The 8,276-nt window shown below is 45.7% G+C and overlaps 2 long non-coding RNA genes across 2 annotated transcripts; both read left to right on the top strand.

Annotated features, from left to right (window-relative positions):
• The first annotated feature begins 275 nt into the window (after positions 1-275).
• Positions 276-1,950, top strand: LOC121202590 (uncharacterized). Its single transcript, XR_005898336.2, has 2 exons — positions 276-767; positions 1,722-1,950. It is a non-coding gene; the product is annotated as an uncharacterized LOC121202590 (long non-coding RNA).
• Positions 1,951-2,727: 777 nt separating this feature from the next.
• Positions 2,728-7,783, top strand: LOC121202617 (uncharacterized). The gene is made up of 2 exons (XR_005898384.2): positions 2,728-3,224; positions 7,555-7,783. It is a non-coding gene; the product is annotated as an uncharacterized LOC121202617 (long non-coding RNA).
• The last annotated feature ends 493 nt before the right edge of the window (positions 7,784-8,276 follow it).

The raw sequence follows: 8,276 nt of genomic DNA, 5'->3' as shown, positions 1-8,276 counted from the left end.
TCCCTTTCACCTGTACCACATGAAATGTGTTCCTATGAAGTTGATCAGCTGCTTTCAGAATCAGAATCGTTTTTATTCCCCAGGTTTGAACAGGGCAAACATTATTTTTATTTACAAAAAAAATAAAACGTTCACATGTGATTTGTCCGCTTTGATGTAGACAAAACTCTTGAAAGCATTTTACTTTACATTCCGTTTATTTTGTTATTCCCACTTTCATATGTGTCTGATTAATAAAAGTATCTTCAACCTGAGCCTGCAGCTGGAGAGAGTTCCTCTTGGGTGGAAAATGTCATGCATTGTGCCAGTGAATGCGACGCCAAATCCCAGAGTCCTCAACGACTACGGAACTGTGGCCCTGACCTCTCACGTCATGAAGGCTTTTGAGAGTCTGATCATGGACTGCGCTCTCTGGTCAACCCCTTGGTCGACCTCCTCCAGTTTACATATCAACCCCATCTAGGAGTGGATGATGTCATCAAACATCTGCTCCATTGCACCTACAACCACCTGCAGCCTGGCACCTCAGTGAGGGTCTTTGATTTCTCCAGTGCATTTACCACTATCCAGTCTGTGGTGCTGGGAGAGAAACTGAAGGACATGCAGCTGGAGCCCCCCTAAGCTCATGGATCATGGACCACCTCACCAACCACCCCCAGTACGTCCGCCTGCAGAACTGTGTGTCTGACACCGTGGCTGCAGCACAGGAGCTCCACAGGGGACCGTCCTGTCTCCTTCCTCTTCACCCTGTACACTTCAGACTTCAGGTACAACTCAGAGTCCTGTCATTTCCAGACGTTCTCTGATGACTCTGCTATTGTAGGACGTATGGGGTGGTGATGTCACAGAGTATCAGGGAGTGGTGAACAGCTTTGTGGACTGGTGTGGACAGAACCACCGCCAACTGAACATCAGTAAAACTAAGGAGCTGGTGATTGACTTCAGGAAATCTGTGAGTGCTTTCACCCCTCTCACTATTAAAAATGAAGAGGTGGAGATGGTGATCGACTACAAATAGCTGGGAGTGTACTTGGACAATAAACTGGACTAGAAAAAGAACTCCTCAGCTGTGAACAAGAAGGCTCAGAGCAGGATGTACTTCCTGAGAAGGCTCAGGTCCTTTAGCGTCCGCAGCTCCATGCTGAGGATGTTCTATGAGTCTGTGGGTCCAGTGTTTTAGGCTGTGGTCTGTGGGGCAGCAGCATGAATGTAGCAGACAGTAACAGACTGGACCATCTGATCAGGAGGGCTGGGTCTGACCTACATGCTGTACCTGAGCGGAAGACCCTGCATAGCGTTGGGGGGGGGGGCAATGTTCCCTTTAATTTTTCATGTGTCTGAGCAAACACACAAAGCCCCGGAGCGAACCCTGTGACTACTGTGACCACTGTGAGCGACATCAGACATGTACACTGTAGTCACGCCAGAATTGCATCCATCCAAATTGCATGGTTTATTATTGTCAAATTACAGTATTTACTTGTGTTAGAATACCAAATAACAAAGAATATAAATTAAACTTACAGTGTTGAGGTGGGGGATTGTTGCCAGCTCTCCCACTTATAATATGTGGTTTTAGCATCCTGAATTCCTTTTTGTCTATTTAATCTGTATCCAGACTAGATTTGGTGGAACGCCAATATTTTTTTGGTTTTATTCATTTATTTGCAGATCACTGAAATCTAATCTAACTTAACCTCGTTCACTGTCTTGTCATTCAGAGGAGCAACAGTGAAGCTGCGGAAGCTGCGGCATCATCAAGACAATCTACATGGTCATGAGTAAAGTGAAGATTGCTGCATACTGTGGGAATGAAAACAGAGAATGAAATCATCAATCCTTAAATTAAACACCAGTATTACATCACTGATTTATTTACTTGTCTTTTTTTAAATGTCAATAAAACTGTTCTTTGAAAACAAGTAATAATAAAAATAAGCTTAAGGATAAGTCGTGATTATTTAGTTTGACTGTATTTTACACACTGCTTGTGTCATTTCAGCAACAAAAATCTCAAAAAAACGTAAATGGCCATTCACAATCTCACTTTTTCAACTTGACTCAAATGTTGTGATGGATTCCAATAATTTCAACAAGTAATATAATCTTGCCTCATTCATTTACCTAGCATTGACTCACGAAATATTCTTTATTCATATTTGCTGTGGTAGTAGTTAATGTATTACTAAGTAGTACTGTGAAGGAATAATGTTCTATTACTTTGAGGAACACATTTATTCAAAGCAAAATTTTGGAATAGAGGCCAAATGTGTTTTTATACAGTTCATCAGCGAGTCTTTTCAAACATACACAGTAAAATCCCATCATTTCTGCAGGTATTTTGCAGTTTCCAGTGTGTTTCCTTATGACGTTAGCTTTAATATCATCTCCGTTGTTCACTAGAGTGAGTTTCGGGTCTTGTCTGCGATCGCAACCCCTATACCGTAAGTATCGCGCGAATCGCGCACTTAAACCATAGCGACGGCTCATTTGACCGCAGTGCGATACCTAGGAGAATAAGCAGTTCTGATAATCGGTTGATATACATTTACAATATAATAGCGTTTAGTGTACCTTGGGGCTAATTTTGCAATTAAGAAAATATTTGAGATTTTGATCATTTTGTATTTACTAAAAGTAATAAACTAAACCAAAGTTAGAGTACATAAATACTCAAATATCTATATATAATATATCTAAAGTACTATAGCAGTGTTGGTATGATTTCTAAATAATAGGTGTCGTGTTAGGAAGTTAACATCTTTTTCACCCTGTACTTTGCCATTTTTAAATGATCGGCACTGTAGAGCAGATTGACTCCCTTGTGTTTTACAAACATTACGGTTAACGTTGCTACTAAAGCCGACACAATAGATCGGTAGTCAGTGACAACGCAAGTGGAGTGACTGTTTCTGGTTTAACCTATTATACAGTGTCGCTCAAATCCGGCCAGTGCTATAATAAAGCGCTGCTAGCCGATAAATGCTACTAGCAAGTAATCTCTTTTGTGGGTAGATACCGTTTTTCAAAGCTATATCAGCTACTAGCTGGCTAGCTAGTGTGGCATCATATTGCTTTGTGACTGTGTGTTGCTCCTTGCGTTACGTTACACCTGTCTGGGTAATCTGAGGTATGGAGTTTCCTTTTAATATTAATCACTTATTCTCTGAGAGAATCTCCGTCTTGGACGAAGTCCTTGTTGCAGGTCGTAAATCCGTTGGAAGGTACGTTGTGATCTGATTTGTCATGTGTTTGTAGTGATGGCTAGGTAGCATGTCTCTCTCTGCACCTAGAGTACCGACATTCATAGTTTAATTAGCTTGTCTGGATACGTCGGAAAGTAATGGCCAAACTCAAACAGTAATAAGAATAAGTATAAGAAAAACCTTTAATAGTCCCGCAGTGGGGAAATTACCTCTCACAACAGCAGTACAGATGAGCAAGAATACAGGTACAGAACAGTTTGTGTTGGCACAGTACAAAGCAGTACAGTACAGTTAGAGTGAGTATGAGGTCATTGCAGGGTTATTGCACAGTAATGGGTATAAGATTTGTACCGGTAACAATATACATGATTGTTCACAGATTTACACAAATATTGTGGCAGAGCAGGTTGCTATATAAACCACTGATGCAGTGGGTGAGTGACTGTGGTGGGATGTGGTCAACAGTTCTGATTGTACAGTCTGACAGCAGCAGGTAGGAAGGATCTACGATATCTCTCCTTCACACACAGCGAGGGTGGATCAGTCTGCTACTGAAGCTGCTCTCCAGAGCAGACAGTGAGTCCTCCAGTGGGTGAGAGACCTGGTCCATGATGGATGTCAGTTTAGCCAGGACCCTTCTCTCACCCACCTCCTGCACCGTGTCCAGAGTGCAGCCCAGGACAGAGCTGGACTTTCTGATGATCCTGTCCAGTCTCTTCCTGTCCCTCGCTGTGATGCTGCTGCCCCAGCAGAACCACACCGTACAGGACGGCTGATGCCACCACAAGAGTCATAGAAGGTCTTCAGGAGTGGCCCCTTCACTCCAAAAGACCGCAGTCTCCTCAGCAGGTAGAGTCTGCTCTGACCCTTCCTGTACAGTGCATCCCGTGTTATGAGTCCAGTCCAGTTTATTGTTCAGATGCACTCCCAGGTACTTGTAAGAGTCCACTCTCTCAATGTCCCTTCCCTGGATGTGCATCGGTGGATGAGAGCAGGCCTGCTGTCTGCGGAAATCCACCACCATCTCCTTCCGTTTTCCCTACATTGATCAGGAGGTGGTTCCGCTGGGCACCAGTCCACAAAGTTCTGAGTGAGTCCTCTGTACTCTGCATCGTCATCATCAGTGATCAGTCCGACGATCGCAGAGTCATCAGAGAACTTCTGCAGAACACAGCCTGTCCGTGTTTGTGTCCTGAAGTCTGACGTGTAGAGGGTGAAAAGGAAGGGGGCCAGTACAGTCCCCTGTGGGGCCCCCACACTGCAGGTCAGAGTGTCAGACACACAGTCCCTGGCTCTCACAAACTGAGGCCTGTTTGTGAGATAGTCCATAATCCACTCCGTCAGATGAAGGTCCACACCAGCCTCCTCCAGTTTGTGTTTTCAGAAGCATCGGCTGGATGGTGTTGAAGGCACTGGAGAAGTCAAAGAAACATGATCCTCACAGTGCTGCCCGGGCTTCTCTAGGTGGGAAAGGGCTTCGATGTAGGAGGAAGATGACGGCGTCGTCTACCTCCTATGCCGTGTCGGTAGGCGAACTGCAGCGGGTCCAGGTAGGTTCCCACTGCAGAGCGGAGGTTACCCAGGACCAGTCTCTCCAGTGTCTTCATCAGTTGTGATGTCAGAGCCACTGGTCTGAAGCTGCTGGGGGTCTGTTGGCGTGCGGTGGTCTTGGGCACGGGGTACCACGCAGGAGGTCTTCCAGAGCTGTGGTACCCACCCTCAGCTTGAGGCTCAGGTTGAAGACATGCTCCATAACTCCACACAGTTCGCCTGCACAGGACTTAAGGAGTCTGGAGCTGATGCCGTCTGGTCCCAGCTGCTTTCCTGGCCTTGATCTTCCTGAGCTCACTTTCTCACCTGGGTGCTGGGAGAAGGATAGGGGTGGAGGGAGTGTCTTAGTGTGGTGTGAAGTGAGGGGTTGAGGAAGTGACTCAGTGTGGTGTGAAGTGAGGGGGTGTGGTTGGGATGAGTCACCAGTCGTCAGGGGGCTGAGGGTAGGAGGGCTTTGTGTAAAGGTGTGGAAGGCTGTGGGGGCTGGTAATCCAGTGGTATGAGGTGGACAAGAGGTTCGGAGGCAGCTGCTGGGAGGTGTGAGTGGGTGCTTGGTCAAACCTATTAAAGTGTGAGTTCAGCTCGTTGACCCAGCTCAGGTCCCCCTCAGCCTGTGGGTGTGGAGCTTTGAAGCCTGAGATGGTTTTCAGGCTCCTCCACACCTCACTGACATTGTTCTGCTGCAGCTGCTCCTCCATCTTCCTCTGTAGCTGGACTTCCCTCACGGATTTTCCTCCTCAGCTCCTTCTGCACCCTCCTCAGCTCCTCCCTGTCCCTGATTTAAATGCTCTCTTCTTCTCCTTTAGCAGAGCTTTAATATCAGGGGTGACCCATGGTTTGCTGTTGGTGAAACACCGAACCCGCCTGGTGGGAACAGTGTTTTTCACAGCAGAAGTTTATGTAGTCCGTTACACAGTCTGTTATTGCGTTAATGTCCTCCCCATGTGGGTCGCAGAGCTCCGTCCACACAGTGGTGTTAAAACAGTCCCTGAGAGCCTCCTCGCTCTCAGCTGTCCACTCTTCACTGTGCGGGGCACCACCACCCGGCCCTGTGTACAACAGGTTTATACACAGGCAGGAGATGCAGGATGTTGTGGTCAGCTCTGCCCAGTGGTGGGAGGGAGGATGCAGCGTAGGCCTCTTTGGTGTTGGCATAGAATAAGTCCAGTGTTTTATTGTCTCTGGTGGGGCAGGTCACATACTGGGTGTATGTAGGCAGAGCAGCTGAAGGATGGGAAGGGGTACAATGGCGGTACATTTAAAGTCCCCAGAGATGGAAGAGGGCCTGTGGGTGCTGTGTTTGCAGCCTGCTGGTGACTGAGAGCAGGGTCTCAGAAGCTGTGTCAGCGTTAGCGGAGGGTGGGACGTACACAGCAATTATTATAACGTGTGTGAACTCCCTTGGCAGGTAGAATGGCCTCATGCCCACCGCTAACAGCTCAATGTCTCTGTTACACAGCTTCATTTTGACAGTGCAATGTTGTGGCATACACCACCCCTTGGTCGACCTCCTCCAGTTTACATATCAACCCCATCTAGGAGTGGATGATGTCATCAAACATCTGCTCCATTGCACCTACAACCACCTGCAGCCTGGCACCTCAGTGAGGGTCTTTGATTTCTCCAGTGCATTTACCACTATCCAGTCTGTGGTGCTGGGAGAGAAACTGAAGGACATGCAGCTGGAGCCCCCCTAAGCTCATGGATCATGGACCACCTCACCAACCACCCCCAGTACGTCCGCCTGCAGAACTGTGTGTCTGACACCGTGGCTGCAGCACAGGAGCTCCACAGGGGACCGTCCTGTCTCCTTCCTCTTCACCCTGTACACTTCAGACTTCAGGTACAACTCAGAGTCCTGTCATTTCCAGACGTTCTCTGATGACTCTGCTATTGTAGGACGTATGGGGTGGTGATGTCACAGAGTATCAGGGAGTGGTGAACAGCTTTGTGGACTGGTGTGGACAGAACCACCGCCAACTGAACATCAGTAAAACTAAGGAGCTGGTGATTGACTTCAGGAAATCTGTGAGTGCTTTCACCCCTCTCACTATTAAAAATGAAGAGGTGGAGATGGTGATCGACTACAAATAGCTGGGAGTGTACTTGGACAATAAACTGGACTAGAAAAAGAACTCCTCAGCTGTGAACAAGAAGGCTCAGAGCAGGATGTACTTCCTGAGAAGGCTCAGGTCCTTTAGCGTCCGCAGCTCCATGCTGAGGATGTTCTATGAGTCTGTGGGTCCAGTGTTTTAGGCTGTGGTCTGTGGGGCAGCAGCATGAATGTAGCAGACAGTAACAGACTGGACCATCTGATCAGGAGGGCTGGGTCTGACCTACATGCTGTAGCTGAGCGGAAGACCCTGCATAGCGTTGGGGGGGGGGGCAATGTTCCCTTTAATTTTTCATGTGTCTGAGCAAACACACAAAGCCCCGGAGCGAACCCTGTGACTACTGTGACCACTGTGAGCGACATCAGACATGTACACTGTAGTCACGCCAGAATTGCATCCATCCAAATTGCATGGTTTATTATTGTCAAATTACAGTATTTACTTGTGTTAGAATACCAAATAACAAAGAATATAAATTAAACTTACAGTGTTGAGGTGGGGGATTGTTGCCAGCTCTCCCACTTATAATATGTGGTTTTAGCATCCTGAATTCCTTTTTGTCTATTTAATCTGTATCCAGACTAGATTTGGTGGAACGCCAATATTTTTTTGGTTTTATTCATTTATTTGCAGATCACTGAAATCTAATCTAACTTAACCTCGTTCACTGTCTTGTCATTCAGAGGAGCAACAGTGAAGCTGCGGAAGCTGCGGCATCATCAAGACAATCTACATGGTCATGAGTAAAGTGAAGATTGCTGCATACTGTGGGAATGAAAACAGAGAATGAAATCATCAATCCTTAAATTAAACACCAGTATTACATCACTGATTTATTTACTTGTCTTTTTTTAAATGTCAATAAAACTGTTCTTTGAAAACAAGTAATAATAAAAATAAGCTTAAGGATAAGTCGTGATTATTTAGTTTGACTGTATTTTACACACTGCTTGTGTCATTTCAGCAACAAAAATCTCAAAAAAACGTAAATGGCCATTCACAATCTCACTTTTTCAACTTGACTCAAATGTTGTGATGGATTCCAATAATTTCAACAAGTAATATAATCTTGCCTCATTCATTTACCTAGCATTGACTCACGAAATATTCTTTATTCATATTTGCTGTGGTAGTAGTTAATGTATTACTAAGTAGTACTGTGAAGGAATAATGTTCTATTACTTTGAGGAACACATTTATTCAAAGCAAAATTTTGGAATAGAGGCCAAATGTGTTTTTATACAGTTCATCAGCGAGTCTTTTCAAACATACACAGTAAAATCCCATCATTTCTGCAGGTATTTTGCAGTTTCCAGTGTGTTTCCTTATGACGTTAGCTTTAATATCATCTCCGTTGTTCACTAGAGTGAGTTTCGGGTCTTGTCTGCGATCGCAACCCCTATAC

Source organism: Betta splendens, chromosome 11 (genome assembly GCF_900634795.4).
Source record: "Betta splendens chromosome 11, fBetSpl5.4, whole genome shotgun sequence".
NCBI lineage: Eukaryota > Metazoa > Chordata > Actinopteri > Anabantiformes > Osphronemidae > Betta > Betta splendens.
Note: the sequence above shows the minus strand (reverse complement) of the source record. Positions and strands in the feature narration are given on the sequence as shown.